The 24,546-nt window shown below is 34.5% G+C and overlaps 1 pseudogene; it reads right to left on the bottom strand.

Moving 5' to 3' along the window:
* Nucleotides 1–31: 31 nt before the first annotated feature.
* LOC120144730 lies at nt 32–24,355 on the bottom strand (annotated as a pseudogene).
* Between the last annotated feature and the right edge of the window lie 191 nt (nt 24,356–24,546).

Genomic DNA, 24,546 nt, shown 5'->3' with positions numbered 1-24,546 from the left:
CACAAACAATATTTATGAGAAACAGTTTTGTTTACTCAACAGCAAGAGGAACAGTTTTGACCTGAAAAGCACCGCACAAGGAACACATTAAACAGTGTTGAAACATGAATTTTTGAAGAAAAATGAATAATCAGAAATATTTACCTGCTTTTTGTACATGAATGCATGCAACATCTCGATGTAATGCCTGTGGCCACATTGTTCTAGGTAAGAAACATGTTTCGAGAAGCCATAAACACTAGTGAGAGTCAATAGCTTCTCAGAGTAGATCTGCCATGTATACCTATAAGGCAAAAGTAAATGAGAAATGGTATATAGTTTCATACGTAAAACTTTAATATCACGCAAAACCTTATTTCTTACTTCTCCTGTATGCGTTTCAAGCCTCCCTGGGAAACCTTCTCCCAATTGGACGGATCAGCCTTGCATTTCTCGAAGAAATTAACAAGGGTTTTGGTGGCCGCATCGCCGTTATAAGGATCGATGTTGAACCCTGATTTACCGTGGACAATAATCTCAGCAGGGCCTCCATAGCATGTTGCAAATGTTGGTAGGCTGCAGGTCATTGCTTCAACGACAGTCAAGCCGAAAGCCTCGTATATAGAAGGCTGAACGAATGCGCCCTTGGTGTCGCAAATGTAACAATAGAGTTCACCGTTTCTCACTCGGTTCATCTGGGATGATATCCATCTGAATTGTCTATTCAGCTTGTATTTCTGGATAAGTTCATACATCTTCTTCATTTCAGCCTTCTCTTCTATGTACTTGGATTCCTTTTTCCTCTCTCCACCTACTACAACCAAGTTAACGAGTTCCCTCAGCCGGCTGTTCTTGACATAAAACTCAACGAGTCCGGTTAAGTTCTTCACCCGGTCTAACCGTGCCATGGTAAACAGAATCGGCTTGTTTCGATCATTTAGAACACATCTTCCAAACAACAATGTTAACATCGTGCAGGTAATCTAGTGAAAAAGGGTGTAAAACAGGTTAAAAACTCACAAGTGCTCTGCATTCTCAATAGGGCTGTAAAGAAGCTCTTCGATATCCTGGTGAAACTTCTTCAATCTTCGTTTCTCTTCCGTGTAAGGGAAGTATATGTTCATATCAGCACCAGGAGAGACAATATTGAATTTGGGATTGAACGGATAGATCCCGTCGACAACACGGTAGAGCCCCGGAAGAGTGAACGCCATGTGACTCTCGTATTGACCAAGTGTGTCCTTGCTGAAATTCACAGGATGTCGACGTTGTTAGCATCTCAAATCGGTACTGACATTAGAGGAAGTAAAATGGAAGATATATATAGTACCTTCCTGTAATCTCTTGGAAGATGCTGATGATTATAAAATCAGTTTGGTTCATTGTAATAAGGTCAGCAGTGAACTGACAAGAGAAGTGAAACTTATCCTCGATCTGTTTCCAGTTGATGTCCGAATCCGGGTATTTCGTCTTCTCGAAAGCATGAGCAATGGTGCACCGCATTCGACATCGAAGAACAAGTTTATAAAATGCATATGAAACATCAAAATACATCAAAAGAAAATTGGTTAATGAATTGGTTTTTAACAAACCTGTGTGACATCAAACTTATGTGCTAGTAAAGAAGCAACAATGTTTTCATCACTGTAGTTCCCAATAATCAGATCATGTTTGCCCTTGAACTCTTTGGTAATCTCAGCTGCAACATCCTCGGTGTACGTCTGCAGGTAGGACCATACTTCAAATCTAGATATCCATTGACGTACAATTCCCTTCTCGGTTCTGAATGGTACTAAAAAAATATCAGAATACTCTGTTCTGTACACTTTCTCGAGACGCTGACCGTAAGTTGTTCCTACGGCATTAGGAAGGAAACGAGTAATTTGGTATAAGAACAGCCAAAGTAAAGCATCAAACATGGTTATATACAAATTTGGATAAAAAGGAGAATCAAAACCGATGTAACATTAGGATACGATAAGGATACGTGGGGCAATGTCGAGTCCTTGAAGTTTGAAACGGTGAAGCATGTCTTCCTCCAAGGCCTGGACTTGATCCAAGATGTAAACAACCTAGCCACCAGTGTCAGGGTATCCCAAAACATTGTCTTGAGGAAAGTATCCATGAAGAGTCAAGATAACTACATTGGTGACCAATGGGATTCTTCCGAGGAAGGTATCGAGTGTGACAGGATCCGACGCTTACAGGAGATCCAGAAGTAGATGGATCATCTCAAGAACATGCTCAGCATTGTCACCCCATCCTTTCTCCAGACCAATCTCCTTGAACATTTTCTCGAAAACTGAGCATGCAGTATCAGATGGTAAGGTATTCAGATACTCCTCTGCCTTCCTCAATGCACGTCGAAGCGAATTTACATCTTTGATTTTGTCATTCAAGAGCATACCCTGTGGCACAACAGTGAATGATCCTTAAGTTCTGATGTACTAAAATTTACAATGAAAATCGAACAACAGATCGATATAGTTCGTTACCTTTCCCTTTAGGCAATGAATTTGTAGAAATTCAAGCAATAAGTTTAAGTTTTCCTTGTCTTGGAATAGTTTAGCAGAAAGGTGGATATTGAGGAATTCCATGCCATTGCCAATGGACTTTGAAAAAGATGGACGATGAACAAAATTGTTGAATGAACCAAAGTCCAATTCCAACGTGAACTCTCCGCCATTGGAGCTGAATCACATCATCGAGCATCATTCAACATAAACTCGATATTAACTCAAAACTAGAAGATCGTAAACTACCTACCTTCCATCAACAATCTCCTCCTTCAACTTCAAATACTCCGCAACCAACAATTCCTCCACAAAAAGCTTTTGGACCTCCACAACAATATTGTAACACCCCAAACCCGTACCCGACCTAGATATGAATATGAGGTGTCACATTAACTTTTTAAAGAACGTACATTTATAAAAACCGTAGTAAATTTAAACTTTTATTAACACAAAAACTATACTTACATCGTTAAGTTCAAAACATTACAAACTTTATTAGAGCTTACGTACTGTACGACTCTTTTTACATGCCAACACCTATATTACATAACAAACATACTGTGTAAGGGCTTCTGATATGATCTTCAAGTTGTGATATGCTGCTCCTAAGATTGGTCTTCTTGTTTTTCTGTACCTACGTGTAAATCACTTACACGCTAAGTCATAAACTTAGTGAGACATAAACTTATAATAATGCATTTCTTATGAATGTGAACATGCAACATAATATTAAGAATTCCATCTCATTTCGTATGATTCAGTATAAAGAATACTATAACATATAAAGCAATACAAACTTTTCATATTATTGATAGGCCCATGTATATACTGAGAACTTAAGGTATTCGAGTACATAGAGGTTGTGCACATTTGTTGTCACCATAGCTCGTATAAGTCCCACTGAGTGGCATATGAGATTTGTCCCGAATGACCTATGAATATGTCCCGAAGGACCTATGAAACCCTTGACTCTTGGTATGCCAACTATATCTAGAGCTCTCATATAACATAACATGGGCATTAATATTTTACTTCATATAAACATGTGCTTATGTCATTTCCCTTGAAATCTCATATATCCTTTCTCCTATCACATTTCACATGTGCATATAACCATCCATCTCATATTCTATAACATAAGTATTTGAATATATTTATATGAGTCATATAACATGTAGTGAATCATATGTAAACATATATGACTTATGCATATTTAATAAAGACTATAATGTATGCATGTTCATAACTATTATACTATGAAATTAACCTAGGAAATAGACTTATCGCAAGTCTTATTTCCATTAAATTATACCTATATTATGCACTCACCTTGGCCTTGCTTGCTTTGATTGAATCTTAATTCTTTGATTTCCAGAACGGGATTGCGTTCTATATCTACACAAAAATACATGGATTCATATCAATATTCTAATTGATATATTCTAATCTTTCATTTCTTAAACTAAAAGAAAGGCTAATTTCATTTCTTATTTAGGGTAGGTATCGGTACACTGTATAGTGTATCGGTACATCCCTTAACGTGTGTATCGATATACTACCTATGTATCGATACACAAATTACATTCGAAATTTTTCATCTTAAGGGGGTATCGATACACTGTCTGTGTATCAATACACTTATTGCATTCGATGATTTTTCGTTCGAGAGTGTATCAGTACCTGTTGAATGTGTAACGATACACTTGCCCAGAAATCTTTGTTTAAGCACGAAAATTCACTATTTTCAACTTCAATACTTAATGTTTCATTCCCTTTCATATTATTAAATCAATTACACATACTTAAACCAATTTCTACTTATTCAATACATCCATTACTTCAAAATTCCTTTCTCCATATGGAAATCAATAATCATACCAATTTCTTAATATGTTCTAAATTCAATTCTATCACTTCATATCTCTTAATTAAGTTTATGACAAGTCAAATTCCATCTCAAAATAAACCTCTTATCTTTAATCTTTTATAACTTATTTCTCTTTTGATTTTAAGATAACTTAAGCTTTCCTTAAGCTTAAGTATCACCTAAGGATCAAAATCCACTCTTAAAATCAACTAACCAGAAAACTTACCTTGGTTCACGGTGGAGAGTAAGGAGAAGAATGAAGAGGACTCTGGAAACTTTGTTTTCTCTCCCCCAATCTTCACGTGTATATATCTCATCCTTATCTCATTTTAATTCATTTATTGGTCAAATGACCATTTTACCCTTCACTTTATTTAATAATTACTAACAATCATTCATAAAATATTTCCAAATAAGTCCTTGAACTATTCAATTATTTTATTTTAATTACCAAATTCTGAAACTTTACAATTTAGTCACTAACCCGATATTGAGGATGTTACAAATCTCCCGCTTAAGAAAATTTGTCCTCGAATTTTTATTGCACAAAGAGATAGGGATATTGACACGTTGTTTCCTCTACCTTGTGATTCCTCCACAAGACTTTAACCAATGGAATAGTCTTGTTTCTCAAATGCTTAACCTCATGAGCTAAAATTTGAACCGGTTCTTCTTTATAAGTCATATCAGTCTGAACCTCTACTTTCTCTGGAGTAACTATAAGAGAGGGATCAGACCTATATCTTCGGAGCATGAAAACATGGAAGACATTGTGTATCTTCTCTTTTTTCGGTGGCAAAGTTAATTAGTATGCCACTGATCCCACTCTTTTTATAATCTCATATGGTCCAATAAATCGAGGACTCAACTTTCCTTTTTAACCAAACCTTAACACCTTCTTTCATGGAGACACCTTTAAAACACTTTATCTCCGACTTGGAATTCAATTTCCTTCATCTTCAGGTATGTATATGATTTTTGTCTATCTGCTGCATGTTTGAGGTTACTCTGAATTATTTGGACCTTTTCTTCCATTTTTTAAATCAACTCAGGACCAAGAATTTCTCGATCCTTAAGCTCGTATTAGTTCAAAGGTGTACGACACTTCCTCCCATATAACACCTCATAGGGAGCCATTTTGATACTTGACTGGTAACTATTGTTGTACGCAAATTAAGCAAGTGGCAAATATTTTTCCCACGATCATTTGAATTCAATCAAACAGGCTCTTAATATATCCTTTAGGATTTGGATAGTTCGCTCAGATTGTCCATCAATCTGAGGATGAAATCCTGTGCTAAAATTCAATCGAGTTCTTAACGCTCTATGTAAAGACTTCCAAAACCGTGATGTAAATCTAGGATCCCGATCAGAAACAATGAAATAGGTACACCATGTAATATTATAATCTCTCTAATATAAAGCTCATCATATTTATCCATAGATAGATAAATCGGTTCAGACCAGAATGAAATGAGCTGACTTAGTCAATCTGCTACAATCACCCAGATTGAATCTCTTTCGTTCGAAGTCAAATGCAACTCTGTTACAAAATCCATCGTTGCATTCTCCCATTTCCACTGAGGAATAAATATGGGTTGCAACAATCCTGATGGAACTTGGTTCTCAGCTTTGACTTGCTGACACGTCAAGCATTTGGACACAAATTCTGTAATATTTCTTTTCATTCTAGGCCACCAATCACGACTTTTGAGATCCATATACATTTTGTTTCCTCCGGGATGCATCGTTAATGGACTACAGTGAGCTTCCGTTAACAAATCATTCATCAATTCATCATTATCGGAATTACTAATCCCCCTCGATAATATAAATTCCAATCGACTTTTATCTCATAACCATTAAGCTCTCCGTTTCTCACTTACTGTAATTTCTTTGAACACTTTTCATCTCTAACTTGCAATTCCTTGACTCTATCTATCCATGATGGCCAAATGAATAATTTTGCACATAAAGAACCATCATCATTCAATGACAACTTAGCATCCAGGGCTCGTAAGGTTGCAAACGTCTTTCGACTCAAAGCATATGCTACTACATTTTCTTTTTCAGGATGGAAATCGATTACTACATCATAATCTTTTAGAAATTCCACCAATCCTCTTTGTCTTAAATTTAACTCCTTCCAAGTCATCAGATACTTTAGACTCTTATAATCTGTATACAAGTAGCATCTTTCACCATACAAGTAGTGGCGCCAGATCTTAAGAGCTAACACTACTGCAGCCATCTCCAGATCGTACATCGGATAATTATTTTCATGTGGTTTTAATTACCTCGAAGTATGGGCCACCACCTTGTCTTCTTGCATTAATACGCATCCCAAGCCATTATGGGACGCATCACTATACACTATGAAGTTCTTGCCAGACTCAGGTTGGACTAACATTGGAGCTTCTGTCAAAATCTTCTTTTAACTTTTCAAAATTTTCTTGACATTCAGGAGTCCACATAAATGTCACACCTTTTCTCATTAGCTTAGTTAAGGGTAAAGCGATCATCAAAAAGTTCTTAACGAACCTTCGATAATAACCCGCAAGTCCCTAAAAACTTCGAACTTCAGATACATTCTTGGGAACCTCCCATTCAAGAATAGCTTTTACTTTTTAAGGATCTACTCGAATTCCTTCCGCAGAAATCACATGTCCGAGAAATATTACTTCATTTAACCAAAACTCACATTTGGATAGCTTGGCATATAACTTCTTGTCTCGTAGAATTTGTAAAACTGTTCTCAAGTGTGCACTATGATCTTCTTTCATTTTTTGAATACACCAATATGTCATCGATGAAAACCGCTACAAATTAGTCCAGATAAGGTTGAAATATTCTATTCATTAGATCTATAAAAGTAGCTAGTGCATTTGTAACTCCAAAAGGCATCACAATGAACTCATAGTGGCCATACCTTGTTCTAAATGCGATCTTTGGAATATTTTTTTCTTGAACCTTCAACTGATGATATCTAGATCGTAAATCAATCTTAGAGAAAACCGAAGCTCCTTTCATCTAATCAAATAAATCATCAATCCTAGGGAGAGGATACTTATTCTTAATGGTTACTTTAGTCGATGCAGAAACGCATGGACCCATCATTCTTTTTCACAAACAACACTGGAGCTCCCCAGGGTGAAACACTCGGTCTTATAAATCCTTTGTCCAACAACTCCTGTAATTGTATCTTTAATTCTTGCAACTCTTTTGGAGCCATTCGGTATGGTGCCATTGCAATAGGCGTTGTTATAGGCATTATTTCAATTTGGAATTCTACCTCTCTGTCCGAAGGTAACCCTGGTAATTCTGCTGGAAAAACATCAGGAAACTCTTTGACTATAGGGATTTATTCTAACCCTTTCTCCTTGGTTCTATTATCCAATACATTAGCCATGAAACCCTGACATCCTTGTAACAATAGTTTCTTTACTGACATCACCGAGATAACGTTGCCAATTTATTTCATCTTTCACTGAACACTACTACTTCTAATCCATTTGAACTGATTAAAGTTACCCTCTTCAATCTATAATCAACATTTGCATGATAGCAATATAACCAATCCATTCCCAGTATCACTTCAATTCTTCAAAAGGTAATTCCATCAGATTAGCAGGGAATTCAATTCCCTTAACCTGTATGGGACACCCCAACATACCAAATTCACACGAGCACTATGCCCTAATAGATTCATCACTATCACCTCATTGCTAGTAGTTTCTAACCAAATGTTCAATTTTCTCACTAACTTACTATTAATGTATGAATATGTAGATCGCGGATCAATCAATCCCATAACACGTCTATCAAATAGTAGAAAGGTACCTACTAATATCTATGGATCATCCCGGTCTTTATTGGTTTTGAGGTTATATACTCGAGTAGTGGAGCGAACTTCCTGCTGAGTAGAGGATTCGAGTTAAATTCTATCTCGTCCCTTCTGGGACATTGAAGTAGATCTCTCCGATAGAGTAGGCTCTTCGGCCCTCAAGGGACAGTCTCTCATGAAATGTCATGTTTCCCAACATCGGAAACAAGCTCCTGTTTTAATTCTACATATCCCGCTAATATTTCTTCCAAAAATTTGACACTGCCTCACTTGACTCTGCTGTGCTCACCCATCACCAGACCCTACAGATTGAGTCAGTCTCGCTCTAATTTGATTTGATCCTCTTGTAGTGGATGCCACCGAATCTGACCTCGTCTGAAACCGAAAACCAGAATCTCTACCTCTCTTATGTGGTGCAAAACTTTATAAATCTCTAGTTCTTTTGGATAGTTGAGCTCTCTACTCTCCAAACCGTTCACTCTGAGCTCTATCTATAGATTTGGTACGATTTACTACTTCTTGGAATGAAGACAGATTCATTACGATCAAAATTTCCTTCAACCTCGGGCGCAAGCCCTCCACAAACCATTCGCACGCGTCTTTCTTTGTAGGCAATAATTCAGCCGCAAAACTACTCAATTTGTTAAATTCATACTTATACTCATACACCGTGTGGTTCATTTGCTTAATATTAAAAAATTATTGCTTCATTTGTTTTATAAATTAGTCTCCTATATACTTATTCCTGAACTCTTCAAGAAACAGAGACCATGTCACCTGATCACTGGTTATTCTCAAAGTTACATTTGTCCACCAAATTCTCGCTTGCCTACTAAGCAAGGAGACCACTCCGTGTAACTTCTCCACTTCAGAACAGTGGAATCCCTCTAACATGATCTTCACATAGTTAAGCCAAAGGTCCGCAACAACAAGACCTTCCTCAGCTTCACCTTTAAACTCAGGAGCTCGTAATCCCTTCAGCTCCTTTGAAACATTCATCATCTGTGTTGAGGAGGCAAGAGATTGGAAACGCTTCAAGATTACGTCCAACATCCTGAAGAAGATGTCTTGGTCTTGTAAAGGCACTCCAGAAGGTGCATGTTCTTCACCTTACCTGGCCAGGGCAGGTGAATTACTACTTTCAGCTAGCCTCTCATCTCCCGCTTCACTTCGAGAGCTATCTTGTCTGGACATCTAATAAGATATAACCAAATATCTCTATTAGCTAAACATCATACTCATTACTCTTATCAAATCAGAATTTCTTACTACTATGTTGGCATGTACACTTTTTAAGACACTATGGACTTCGGTTTATGTTGAGAATCGACTAAACCGTAGCTCTAATACCATTAATTATAACACCCCCAACCCGTACCCGACCTAGATACGAATCTGAAGTGTCATATTGACTTTTCAAAGAACATACATTTATAAAAACCGTAGTACATTTAAACTTTTATTAACACAAAAACTATAATTACATCGTTAAGTTCAAAACATTACAAACTTGATCAGAGCTTACGTACTATACGACTCTATTTACATGCCAACACCTATATTACATAACAAACATACTGCGTAAGGGCTTCTGATCTGGTCTTCTTGCTTTTCTGTACCTACGTGTAAATCATTTTCACGCTAAGTCATTGTAACACACCAACCTGTATCCGACCCGGATACGAATCCGAAGTGTCACATTAACATTTCAAAACATGTACTTTTATAAAAACTGTAAAATTTTGGACTTTCAGTAATATAAGGTTAACCTTTTACATTAAAACATTCAAAACATGACCAAACTCGATTAAATATTACATACTTGATGACTTTGTTTACATGCCAACCCATTTAGTACATAACAAGACATATTGTGTAATTTACTTCTGATCTTCGAGTGGAGATATGTTGTTTTGTTAAGCTTAGCTTTGATCCTCTTACTTTTTAATACCTACGTGTAAATCACTTACACGTTAAGCCATAGACTTAGTGAGGCATAAAATATAATAATAATGCATCTCATATACATATGAACATGTAATCTAATTATTCTATCATGTCACAGATAATTCAATGTAAATGATAATAGCATGATAACATGTAATAATGCAAACACTTGTGATAGATTTTGTAAGCCCATGTACATTACTGAGAACTTTAAGGTATGTAAGTACATTGAGGTTGTGCACTTATGCTGTCACCATAGCTCGTATGGTCCCACTAGGGGTGAAATTTGTCCCGAAGGACCACGTAGAACCCTCGACTCTTGGCATGCTAACTATACCTATAGCTCTCATATCATATAACATGGGCATTATTCTTATGCTTCATATATTCATTTACTCATATCATTTCTCTTGTAATCACATATGTATTTTCTTCTATCACATATCATATGAATCATGTATCATTTATCAAATCATGTAAACATATATAACTTATGCATGCATTATAAATCAAATAACATTTTAGGAGTCACTTATTACCATAGTAACTCTATCACTAGCTCATGGCAAGCTAATGTTTGTTCAATAACATAAGTACAAATTAAATTGCACTCACCTTAGCCTTGCTTGCTTTGATTCTTTGATTATTCCAGAATGGGATTACGTTCTATATCTACATAATAATATATAGACCCATATCAATATTCTAATTGATATACTCTAATCTTCCCTTTCTTAAACTAAAGGAAAAACTACTTTCATTTCTTATTTAAGGTAAGTATCGGTATACTCCATAGTGTATCGGTACATTCCTTAACTTGTGTATCGATACAATGCCTATGTATCGGTACATAAATTACATTCGATGTTTTCAATTTCAAGGGTGTATCGATACACCTCTGTGTATCGATACACTTATTGCATTCAATGTTTTTCATTTAATAGTGTATCAGTACCTGGTGAAGGTGTACCGATACACTTTGCCCAGAAATCATATTTTAGGAACGAAAATTCACTCTTTTCATCTTCAACACTTCATGTTTCCTCCCCTTCTATGTTCTTAACTCACATGCATATACTTAAACCAATTTATACTCATTTATTACATCTTAAACTTCAAAATCTTATTATCCATATAGAATTCAAGAATCATACTCAATTTCCAACATGTTCTAAATCCAATTCTATCATTTTATATCTCTTAATTAAGTTGATGACAATTCAAATTTAGTTTCAAATTCAACTTATCAACTCATTTCCAAAAAATCATTTAGAAACCTCTTCTCTTTAATCTTTCATAACTTCTTCATCTTTTGATTTTAAGACAACTTAAGCTTTCCTTAAGCTTAAGTATACCTAAGGATCATAACTCATACTTAAAATCAACAAATAATCAGCTAATCAGAAAACTCACCTTTGCTCCCTTGGGTTCACGGTGGAGAAGAAGAAGAAGGAAGAGATTTCTAGAGAAATCTCTCAACCTTATCCTCGTATATATCCTTATCTTATCCATTTCTAATTCAAATGACCATTTTGCCCTTTAATTATTTTAATAATTACTAACAACCCTTCAAGAAATATTTTTAAATAAGTCATCAAACTATTCAATTATTCTACTTTAATCACCAAATTCTGAAGTTTTACAATTTAGTCACTAACCCGTAGTTTGGGATGTTACAGTCATATACTTAGTGAGGCATAAACTTATAATAATGCATTTCTTATGAATGTGAACATGCAACATAATATTTAGAATTCCATCTCATTTCGTATGATTCAGTATAAACAATACTATAACATATAATGCAATAAACATTTTTCATATTATTGATAAGCCCATGTATATACTGAGAACTTAATGTATTCGAGTACATAGAGGTTATGCACATTTGCTGTCACCACAACTCGTATAAGTCCCACTGAGTGGCATATGAGATTTATCCCAAATGACCTATGAATATGTCCTAAAGGACCTATGAAACCCTCAACTCTTGGCTTGCCAACTATACCTAGAGCTCTCATATAACATGACATGGGCATTAATATTTTACTTCATATAAACATGTGCTTATGTCATTTCCCTTGAAATCTTATATATCCTTTCTTCTATCACATTTCACATGTGCATATAATCATTCATCTCATATTCTATAATGCAAGGATTTGAATATATTTATATGAGTCATATTGTAATACCCCAAATTTTGGTTAGTGACCAAAATATAACTTTTGAAAGTTTGATGGTCAAAGTATTAAACTTGGAAGAAATTTTAGGAAATTAAGTGGTAAAGTTCATGAAAAGAATTTTATTTCATAAATAGATAGTTTACTCTTGAGAGTGGGGTTTTATGGAATTATATTTGGAATTTGGTAAAGAAAAATTAGAAATGGTTAAAACCGGTAAGGAATCGGTAATTTCAGATTGAATTGGAATTTTACAAAAATTTGAAGGATGTTATAAAATGGTTGGAAATATTATTTTAATATTTTGGATCAAAGAAATTTGGTCTGAAAATATGGAATTTTTCATATTTAATTGAAACAGTGGAATTTGGTGACTAAAATGCAAGTTTTGAAATTTCATGGGAAAATTCGGAAATTTAAAGTCAAAATATTTCATCTTTGACTTTGAATTATGATAAGGATGAGTTGTCATGGTTTTATGGTAAATAAGAATATTCATTAAGGGTAAATTGGTCTTATCCCAATTAAGTGAATATTATATTCATTTAAGTGGATTATAATGTAAAATATTATGATATGCACCCAACATATCATTTTAATTGTTCATCTTCTTCTCCCAAAATCAGCCGTGGGTTTCTCCAAAGGTAAGATAAAATTCCAACTCCATTTTCAAGCAATTTGATTCAATATTTTGTGTAAGTTGTAAATAGAAAATGGTTGTATGGGAAAAACTCTATCTTTTGGTACCAATATGGCATGGTAATCTTGTTGGTGTTCAAAGATCCTAAATTTAAGGGCTTGTGTTCATAAAAGGGATCATGAAATTGATGATGGATTTTGATGTTTGTGAGGTAGTAGATTCATATTCAAGCATGTGTGATGATTAAAACATGTTTGATCTTTTGAGAATTTGTTATATGAGTTTTGACCATGGATTTGTTTGAGTGAGAAAAATTATGGTAAAGTTATATATGACTTGGAAATGATGAAGGAAGTATTATACAAGCCTTAGGAAAATTGGGGATCATTTTGTAAGTTTTGAAAAGTTGGAGATCAATTCGTAAATTCTAGAAAAATTGAGGGATTGTTGTGTAAGTGTTATATAATTGATGTGCTATACTAGAATTTTTGGAATTAAAGATTTAGGTGATAAAATAGTGAAGGACCATTTTGAGTAAATTGGAAAAGTTGGTTCCAATACTAAAAAGAATTAATAATGTTAAAGTATATGGTGGTGAATAGTTTGAAGCATGATTATGGAACATATTTTGGTTATATATTTATGTTAGTACAATACTAACATATATAAGTATGAATCTATATTTTGTACAGATTGTGATTTACTCGGTGTTCAAAACGATTCGAGTATAAAAGAAAAGGGTTATTGTGGACAATAGTGAGGCATATTTTGGAAAATTATAAAGTGTCAAGGTGAGTGCAACACATGCATGAAATTATACGGATGTATTATACATCATCAGGAAGACTTGCGATAAGTCGACCTTGTTTTATCAGCATGATATTATATCATATTTTTATAAATTGATATGACATTGATATGTCATAGTATGAAATTGTAATGCTTTGATTTTTGAAAATGTGGTATTTTACCATGAATGTTATTTTGGGTATGAACTGCCCAATGTTAAATTATAATAATATACTTTGCCATGGATGGATTGAATAAAGTAGACTATATGCCCGAATAAGTCATTGAGGGATAGAGTATAGTTGGCATGCCATAGAGTATAGCAGTTGCAGGTTTATATTAGCACTATAGTGTGTAAGGACACTAAGTGCAGGTTTATGTCTGGATTAGCACTATAGCGTAAGCTTAGTGTAGGTGGTGGGCACGACCTTATGTGTATTGTCCGGATTAGCACTATGGCGTAAGCTTAGTGCAGGTTTAGCACTACGGTGCATGTATTTTACTCGTATACCCAGGGTCCTCAGGGTTGTATATTGAGCTATTGTCTATGGTTTTATACATTATTGGTTAATAAATGGTAAACATGAAATTAAGCTTACGAGCTTAAGAAATTAATGGCAAGTATATTGGTAAGGAATTTTATACTTAGTTATATTATTTTTGATTATGGTAAAATATTGGATATGCTGATAATATAATTGTAAGGTATTTGGTTTTTATAATAAAATTATGCATGAATTGTATTGCACTGTAAAATGTTTTAATTGCCTCACTAAGTATATACTTAGCGTGTGATGATTTTCACGCGTAGGTAAAAAGCTCGTAGAAGAATAGAGAGTTCAAGGCAACATCAAGCATCAAGAAGTATATTTCTTTATCAGTAAGACATCCTAAAATGTAATGTAGATTTAATTAGTGGCATGTAATTATTATGTAATTATTATGTTTTATTTGCTTTGCTGAACAAAATTGGAAACAAGAAAATGGAATTTTATGAACTTATATGTAATTATTATGTAATTATTATGTTTTATTTGCTTTGCTTTATCAGTAACCGCGTTTTGGCAAATTTCCATATTACAAAAGGGGAACCGATTCCCCTGCTACAGGGAATCGATTCCCCCACTATTTACTGTAACTGTTCACGGACACTATTCACTATTCATATAAAATAAATCTTTTGAATTAAATTGGTTACAACGAAACATGATTTATATGACATGGTATTTTTATAATATTATTTACTATTTTAAGAAAACAAATTTTAAATAGCTTTTGAATTTTGAAATGTTTTTTTAATACGGATGACATCTATAATCTGTATTGGTATAATTATACGGGTTATGGGTGTTACATTTATTGGCATCAGAGCTACAGGTTTAGCCGATTCTAGGACTAAATCGAGGTTGTTTTTGAGTTAAAAAGTTTGTACATGCCACTAGGATGTCAAAAGTACTGATAGTAGTATATATATATTGTGATGATGCTTTTTAGGAGTAAAGTTACTCATTACTAATGGACGATGATTTTGACTGTGTTCAGATGTCAGATCATCAAGAATCGAGTAGGGCAGGCGAGCATGTTACTCATGTTCAGAGTGGGAGTAACGAGGTGAATCAGAATCCACCCAATGCTCAGCCAAATGTAGAACCGTCTAATCTGAATCAACATGATATGCCTGTTCAGGATCAGGGATTGTTCCTACAAGCTATAGACACCATCATTAACCGTCGAACCCCAGTGTCAGTTCTAAAAGAACTAAGGAAGATGATAGCACCTGAATTTCGAGGTGATTCGGATGCTAATCTGATGGCTGCTGACTTCTGGTTGAATGATGTTAAGAATATGCTCAATAGGATTCCTTGTGGTGATCAAGGAAAGTTGGATGAGGTTGTGTCTCTACTGATGGAACAAGCCAGTTTGTGGTGGAATACAGTCGTTGCATGAGTTCCCACTGAGCAGATTACTTGGGAATTCTTTCTGAATGAATTCAAGGAAAGGTATATTGGGGACGTGTTTGTCAATGAGATAATGCAACAATTCCTATATTTAAAGCAATCTGTCAAAACAGTTTATGAGTACGAATGTGAATTTCACAAGCTGAGTCGATTTGCTTCGGAGCTTATTCCGACTGAGAAATCTAGAATTGATAGATTTGTTTTTGGATTGGATTCTCAGTATAAGATAATTCTGGTTTCTCATCATTTCACTGCTTTTCAAGAAGCAGTAAACAAGGTTAAAGCTATGGAAAAAGTTGACCTTGAAGATATAGAGGCGAAGAAGGCTCAGACTAACAAAAGGTTTGGAAGCTCATACTTTGCATCTGCACCCTTTTCCAAACGCAACAAGGGCAAGCAATAGAAAAATTATGCTTCCTCAGTATCCACAGGAAGGAAAGGATTTTCTGGAGGAAAGTTCAAGCAGACTCAGGCAACTTCAGTGGGTACTCAAGGCTCAGGATTCCGTCCTATTACTGAATGTAAGATTTGTGGGAGAAAACATTCGGGTCAATGTTGGTTTGATGAAGGGAAATGCTTCCATTGTGGTAAAGCTGGGCATTTTAAGAGGAACTTCCCAGAACTTCATCCAGATCAGACAGTATCGGGACCACAGAAGGGTAGAGGTGGAAAATTGGGTAAACCTGGTACATCTGAGACTGCATCTAATCATGAAGGTAGAACTACTGCAAGAGTTTATCACATCAAGACTGATGATGACAGAGATGCTCCTGAGATTTTAGCAGGTACCTTTTATCTCTTTGATGAACCTGTTTTTGTATTGATTGATCCCGGTTCTACATATTCGTATATAAGTACAAAACTGGTAAAAGATAGGGGAATCTTTTTAGAACCTATTTCTAGGTATATTGTGGCAATCAATCCATTGGGCCATAGTGCGAAAATCTGTCGGATTAGTAATAAATGTCCGATAAAGATACAATGAGTGGAATTTCCTGCAAACCTGTTAGAATTGCCTTTTGAGGAATTCGGGATAATCATAGGCATGGATTGGCTATCTTCCTACTATGGTTGGGTAGATTGCCGTTTGAAGAGATTGTTTTTAAAGGATACAACGGGTTCAGAGATAATATTTGTTGGAGAAAGGTTAAATCCCTTATCCAATGTGATTTCAGCTTTTACTGCTAAGAAATTATTGTCTCGGGGATGTCAGACAATTTTAGCAAATGTGTTAAATACCAGAACTGCAGAAGTTAAGTTGGAAAGTATTCCAACTATACGAGAATATCCAGTGGTGTTTCCGGATGAGCTACCTGGATTACCTCTAGATAGAGAGATGGAGTTTGGGATTGATGTATTCCCAGGTACATCATCTATTTCGATGGCTCCTTATCGAATGGCCCCAACAGAGTTAAGAGAATTAAAGGCCCAATTGCAAGAGCTACTGGATCGAGGATTTATAAGACCAAGTATTTCACCTTGGGGTGCACCGGTGTTGTTTGTGAAAAAGAAAGATGGATCAATGCGTTATGCATAGATTATCGACAGTTAAACAAGGTGACGATAAAGAACAAGTATCCTCTTCCGAGGATTGATGATTTGTTTGATCAACTTAAGGGAGATCTATTTACTCTAAGATTGATCTTCGATCGGGATATCATCAGTTAAAGATTAAAGAGGAAGATGTTCTAAAGACAGCTTTCAGAACACGGTATGGACACTACGAGTTCGTAGTAATGCCGTTTGGGTTGACAAATGCTCCAGCATCATTCATGGATTTGATGAATCGAGTATTTCAACCTTATTTAGATCAATTTGTGGTGGTCTTTATTGATGATATTCTGGTATACTCAAAGACAAAGATGGAACATGATGTTCATCTTCGTACTGTGCTCGAAATACTTAAGGATAAGAAGTTATATGCCAAGTTGTCGAAGTGTGAGTTTTGGCTATTAAAGTTGCTTTTCTTGGTCATGTTGTCTCGGAAAAAGGCATAAGAGTTGATCCTAAGAAAGTTCAAGCAATATTAGAGTAGAAACCTCCAAAAAATGTTACCGAGGTCCGAAGTTTTTTGGGACTTGCTGGTTATTATCGAAGGTTTGTGAAAAACTTTTCAATAATTGCTTCTCCTTTGACCAAGCTCTTGAGAAAGGATGTTTCATTTGTTTGGACTGAGAAATGTCAAGAGAATTTTGAAGCTCTAAAGAAGATTTTAACAGAAGCACCCATGTTGGTACAACCGGAATCGGGTAAAGAGTATGTGGTGTATAGTGATGCATCTCATAATGGTTTCGGTTGTGTACTTATGCAAGATGGTAAGGTGGTAGGCTATTCTTCTCGACAATTAAATACGCACGAGAGGAATTATCCTAACTCATGATCTTGAGTTAACAGCGGTAGTTTTTACTCTAAAGATTTGGCGTCATTATTTGTATGGTGAGAGATGCCACATCTACACGGATCATAAGAGCTTGAAATATCTATTGACTCAAAAAGCGCTCAATTTGAGACAGAGAAGATGGATAGAACTTTTAAAGGATTATGATTTGATCATTGATTATCATCCAGGCAAAGCAAATGTTGTAGCAGATGCACTTAGTCGTAAAACTTTTGCAGCTTTACGAGCGATGAATGTGCGACTATTATTGAAAGAAAATGGCGCATTATTGGTTGAATTAAAAAAAAGTTGATGCTTTTAGATCGGATAATAGTGCTACAAAGGAAAGATGACAGATGTTTGGAAAAGAATTCACTAGTGGAAAAAGGTGAGACTAAAGACTTTGAAGTCAAGTCAGATGGAGGTCTGTATTATCGAGGAAGAATCTATATTCCGAATGATGATGAGTTAATGAAAGATATTCTTTTTGAGGCACATTATAGTCCACTAACTATGCATCCAGGTGGGAGCAAAATGTATCAGGATGTAAAGAGTCGATTTTGGTGGCCGGGTATGAAAAGAGCCATTTCTGAATTTGTTGCGACATGTCTGACGTGTCAGCGAGTGAAAGCTGAACATCAGGTGCCTTCAGGATTGTTACAACCAATTTCTATTCCAGAATGGAAGTGGGACAGAGTTACTAAGGATTTTTGTTACAGGGCTACCATTGACATCAAATAAGAAGGATTCCATTTGGGTGATAGTTGACCGGTTAACTAAATCGGCACATTTTATTCCGGTGCGAATGGATTATGCCTTGGATAAATATGCAGAGTTGTATATCAAGGAAATATTTTGGCTACATGGAGTTCCAGTATCAATCATATCTGACAGAGATCCAAGGTTTACTTCTAGATTTTGGAATTCTTTGCATAAAGCTTTGGGTACTCGATTGAATTTCAGTACGGCATTTCATCCACAGACGGATGATCAGTCTGAGCGAACTATCCAGATTTTGGAGGATATGTTAAGGGCATGTGTGATTGAGTTCGAAGGATCTTGGGAAAAGTATTTGCCTCTAGCAGAATTTGCTTACAATAACAGCTATAAATCGAGCATTAAGATGGCTCCTTACGAAGCTTTATACGAAAGAAAGTGTCGGACACCATTAAATTGGTTCGAGTTGAAAGATCGAAATCTTGTTGGTCCTGATTTATTAAAGGAGGTTGAAGATAAAGTGAGAATAATCCAAGATAATCTCAAGATTGCAGCTGATCGTCAGAAGTCTTATGCAGATTTGAAGCGAAAAGATATTGAATTCCATGAAGGCGATAAAGTTTTTCTTAAGGTATCACCTTGGAAAAAGATATTTCGATTTGGGCACAAAGGAAAATTAAGCCCAAGATTCATTGGACCTTATGAAATATTAAAGAGAGTTGGACCAATGGCGTATCAGTTAGCACTACCTCCAGAATTGGATAAGGTTCATAATGTGTTTCATGTGTCGATGCTTAGGAAGTATCGATCAGATCCTTCGCATGTCATTGCACCAGAGAAAATTGAAATCTGTCATATTTGACTTATGAAGAAGAACCAGTTCGGATCTTAGCTCGAGAAATCAAAGAATTGCGTAGCAAGACAATTCCCCTTGTTAAAGTACTTTGGCGAAATCATAAAGTCGAGGAAGCTACGTGGGAAAGAGAGGAGGACATGAGGAAGCAATATCCTCATATGTTTTCATCATAAACGTATAAAAAAATTCGAGGACGAATTTTATTTAAGGAGGGGAGAATTGTAATACCCCAAATTTTGGTTAGTGACCAAAATGTAACTTTTGAAAGTTTGATGGTCAAAGTATTAAACTTGGAAGAAATTTTAGGAAATTAAGTAGTAAAGTTCTTGAAAAGAATTTTATTTCATAAATAGATAGTTTACTCTTGATAGTGAGGTTTTATGGAATTATATTTGGAATTTGGTAAAGAAAAATTAGAAATGGTTAAAACCGGTAAGGAATCGGTAATTTCAGATTGAATTGGAATTTTACAAAAATTTGAAGGATGCTATAAAATGGTTGGAAATATTATTTTAATATTTTGGATCAAAGAAATTTGGTCTGAAAATATGGAATTTTTTAGATTTAATTGAAACAGTGGAATTTGGTGACTAAAATGCAAGTTTTGAAATTTTATAGGAAAATTCAGAAATTTAAAGTCAAAATATTTCATCTTTGACTTTGAATTATGATAAGGATGAGTTGTCATGGTTTTATGGTAAATAAGAATATTCATTAAGGGTAAATTGGTCTTATCCCAATTAAGTGAATATTATATTCATTTAAGTGGATTATAATGTAAAATATTATGATATGCACCCAACATATCATTTCAATTGTTCATCTTCTTCTCCCAAAATCAGCCGTGGGTTTCTCCAAAGGTAAGATAAAATTCCAACTCCATTTTCAAGCAATTTGATTCAATATTTGTGTAAGTTGTAAATAGAAAATGGTTGTATGAGAAAAACTCTATCTTTTGGTACCAATATGGCATGGTAATCTTGTTGGTGTTCAAAGATCCTAAATTTAAGGGTTTGTGTTCATAAAAAGGGATCATGAAATTGATGATGGATTTTGATGTTTGTGAGATAGTAGATTCATATTCAAGCATGTGTGATGATTAGAACATGTTTGATCTTTTGAGAATTTGTTCTATGAGTTTTGACCATGGATTTGTTTGAGTGAGAAAAATTATGGAAAAATTATATATGAGTTGGAAATGATGAAGGAAGTATTATACAAGCCTTAGGAAATTGGGGATCATTTTGTAAGTTTTGAAAGTTGGAGATTAATTCGTAAATTCCAGAAAAATTAAGGGATTGTTTGTGTATTATATAATTGATGTGCTATACTGGAATTTTTGGTATTAAAGATTTAGGTGATAAAATGGTGAAGGACCATTTTGAGTAAATTGGAAAAGTTGGTTCCAATACTAAAAAGAATTAATAATGTTAAAGTATATGGTGGTGAATAGTTTGAAGCATGATTATGGAATATATTTGGTTATATTTATGTTAGTGCAATACTAACATATAAGTATGAATCTATATTTTGTACAGATTGTGATTTACTCGGTGTTCAAAACGATTCGAGTATAAAAGAAAAGGGTTATTGTGGACAATAGTGAGGCTTATTTTGGAAATTATAAAGTGTAAAGGTGAGTGCAACACATGCATGAAATTATACGGATGTATTATACATCATCAGGAAGACTTGCGATAAGTCGACCTTGTTTTATCAGCATGATATATATATATTTTATAAATTGATGACATTGATATGTCATAGTATGAAATTGTAATGCTTTGATTTTTGAAAATGTGATTTTACCATGAATGTTATTTCGGGTATGAACTGCCCAATGTTAAATATATAATATACTTTGCCATGGATGGATTGAATAAAGTAGACTATATGCCCGAATAAGTCATTGAGGGACAGGGTATAGTTGGCATGCCATAGAGTATAGCAGCTGCAGGTTTATATTAGCACTATAGTGTGTAAGGACACTAAGTGCAGGTTTATGTCCGGATTAGCACTATACATAAGCTTAGTGTAGGTGGTGGGCACGACCTTATGTGTATTGTACGGATTAGCACTATGGCGTAAGCTTAGTGCAGGTTTAGCACTACGGTGCATGTATTTTACTTGTACCCAGGGTCCTCAGGTTGTTATTGGGCTATTGTCTATGGTTTTATACATTATTGGTTAATAAATGGTAAGCATGAAATTAAGCTTACAAGCTTAAGAAATTAATGGCAAGTATATTGGTAAGGAATTTTATATTTAGTTATATTATTTTTGATCATGGTAAAATATTGGATATGCTGATAATATGATTGTAAGGTATTTGGTTTTTATAATAAAATTATGCATGAATTGTATTGCACTGTAAAATGTTTTAATTGCCTCACTAAGTATATACTTAGCGTGTGATGATTTTCACGCGTAGGTAAAAAGCTCGTAGAAGAATAGAGAGTTCATGGCAACATCAAGCATCAAGAAATATATTTCTTTATCAGTAAGACATCCTAAAATGTAATGTAGATTTAATTAGTGGTATGTAATTATTATGTAATTATTATGTAATTATTATGTTTTATTTGCTTTGCTGAACAAAATTGAAAACAAGAAAATGGAATTTTATGAACTTATATGTATTTTCGCAGTTACTGTAGCATTTACTGTTCATTGGTACAGTAACCGCGTTTTGGCAAATTTCCATATTACAAAAGGGGAACCGATTCCCCTGCTATAGGGAATCGATTCCCCCACTATTTACTGTAACTGTTCACGGGCACTATTCACTATTCATATAAAATAAATCTTTTGAATTAAATTGGTTACAACGAAACATGATTTATATGACATGGTATTTTTTTAATATTATTTACTATTTTATGAAATAAATTTTAAATAGCTTTTGAATTTTGAAATGTTTTTTAATACGGATGACATCTATAATCTGTATAGGTATAATTATACGGTTATGGTGTTACACATATATCATGTAGTGAATAATATGCAGACATATATGACTTATGCATATTTAATAAAGATTATAATGTATGCATGTTCATAACTATTATACTATGAAATTAACCTAGGAAATAGACTTATCGCAAGTCTTATTTCCATTAAATTATACCTATATTATGCACTCACCTTAGCCTTACTTGCTTTGATTCAATCTTAATTCTTTGATTTCCAGAACGGGATTACGTTCTATATTTACACAAAAATAAATGGATCCATATCAATATTCTAATATTTCATTTCTTAAACTAAAAGAAAGGTTAATTTTATTTCTTATTTAGGGTAGGTATCAGTACACTGTATAGTGTATCGGTACATCCCTTAACGTGTGTATCGATACACTAACTATCTATCGATAAACAAATTACATTCGAAAATTTTCATCTTAAGGGGGTATCGATACACTGCCTGTGTATCGATACACTTATTACATTCGATGATTTTTCGTTCGAGAGTGTATCGATACCTGTTGAATGTGTATCGATACACTTGCCCAAACTCTTTATTTAAGCACGAAAATTCACTCTTTTCAACTTTAATACTTCATGCTTCATTCCCTTTCATATTATTAACTCAATTACACATACTTAAACCAATTTCTACTCATTCAATACATCCTTAACTTCAAAATTCCTTTCTCCATATGGAAATCAATAATCATACCAATTTCTTAATATGTTCTTCAATTCTATCACTTCATGTCTCTTAATTAAGTTGATGACAAGTCAAATTCCATCACAAAGTTCATTAATCAACTCTTTTTCAGAAATTCATTTAGAAGCCTTATCTTTAATCTTTTATAACTTCTCTCTTTTGATTTTAAGACAACTTAAGCTTTCCTTAAGCTTAAGTATCACCTAATGATCAAAACCCACTCTTAAAATCAATAAATAATCAACTAACCAGAAAACTTACCTTGGTTTACGGTGGAGAGAAAGGAGAAGAATGAAGAGGACTCTGGAAACTTTGTTTCCTCTCCCCCAATCTTCACGTGTATATATCTCATCCTTATCACATTTTAATTCATTTATTGGTCAAATGACCATTTTAACCTTTACTTCATTTAATTACTAACAATCCTTCATAAAATATTTCCAAATAAGTCCTTGAACTATTCAATTATTCTACTTTAATTACAAAATTCTAAAACTTTACAATTTAGTCACTAACCCGATATTGAAGATGTTACATATGTACTCCCAAACACCGGGAGCCGAACGAATAGCAAGGGAGACCAATGGAGACGACACCAAAGCTTCTTATTACACAATATAAAATGTATCAGACCAATATTCTCATCAAAATAACATCAAGAAACATAAACAAAAATAGGGTTGCTCATTGTCACCTTAGTGGACATGAGGACATCAACAATAACCCCATCAAGCGCTTGATTTTTGGCCTCCTTATTGAGAACCGAGATCAGCTTTTGAGAGTTATGAATACCCTTTCTGAGGCTTTCAATAATGCATTATATATGAACAAATGCAATCAAAATTAACAAACAAAAAACCCATAAAGATTTTAGCAGGGTTTATTTGCCACATACATACAAATATACATACATACATACATACATACATATACCTTGAGAGGATAGATTTGGCTAGCTGTGGATGAGTAGCTAGAGATTCACCCAAATGTTTACAAATGGCAACATCGGCCATTGCTTCTTGGTTCCTAGAATGGCAAAGGAGAAGAAATGTATGGAAAATCAAGCTATGGATAAAATGAGAAACAACAAAGCTGCTATATAGCATTGGAAAAGTTGGTGGAGATTACTAGACTAGATCTAACTACATCACAAACAGAAAATCTTGTCAAACAAGGGTGAAGAATTCAACTTGTTTTCGCAGAC

Source organism: Hibiscus syriacus, unplaced genomic scaffold (genome assembly GCF_006381635.1).
Source record: "Hibiscus syriacus cultivar Baekdansim isolate YM2019G1 unplaced genomic scaffold, ASM638163v2 tig00002317_pilon, whole genome shotgun sequence".
In the NCBI taxonomy this organism is placed as follows: domain Eukaryota; kingdom Viridiplantae; phylum Streptophyta; class Magnoliopsida; order Malvales; family Malvaceae; genus Hibiscus; species Hibiscus syriacus.
Note: the sequence above shows the minus strand (reverse complement) of the source record. Positions and strands in the feature narration are given on the sequence as shown.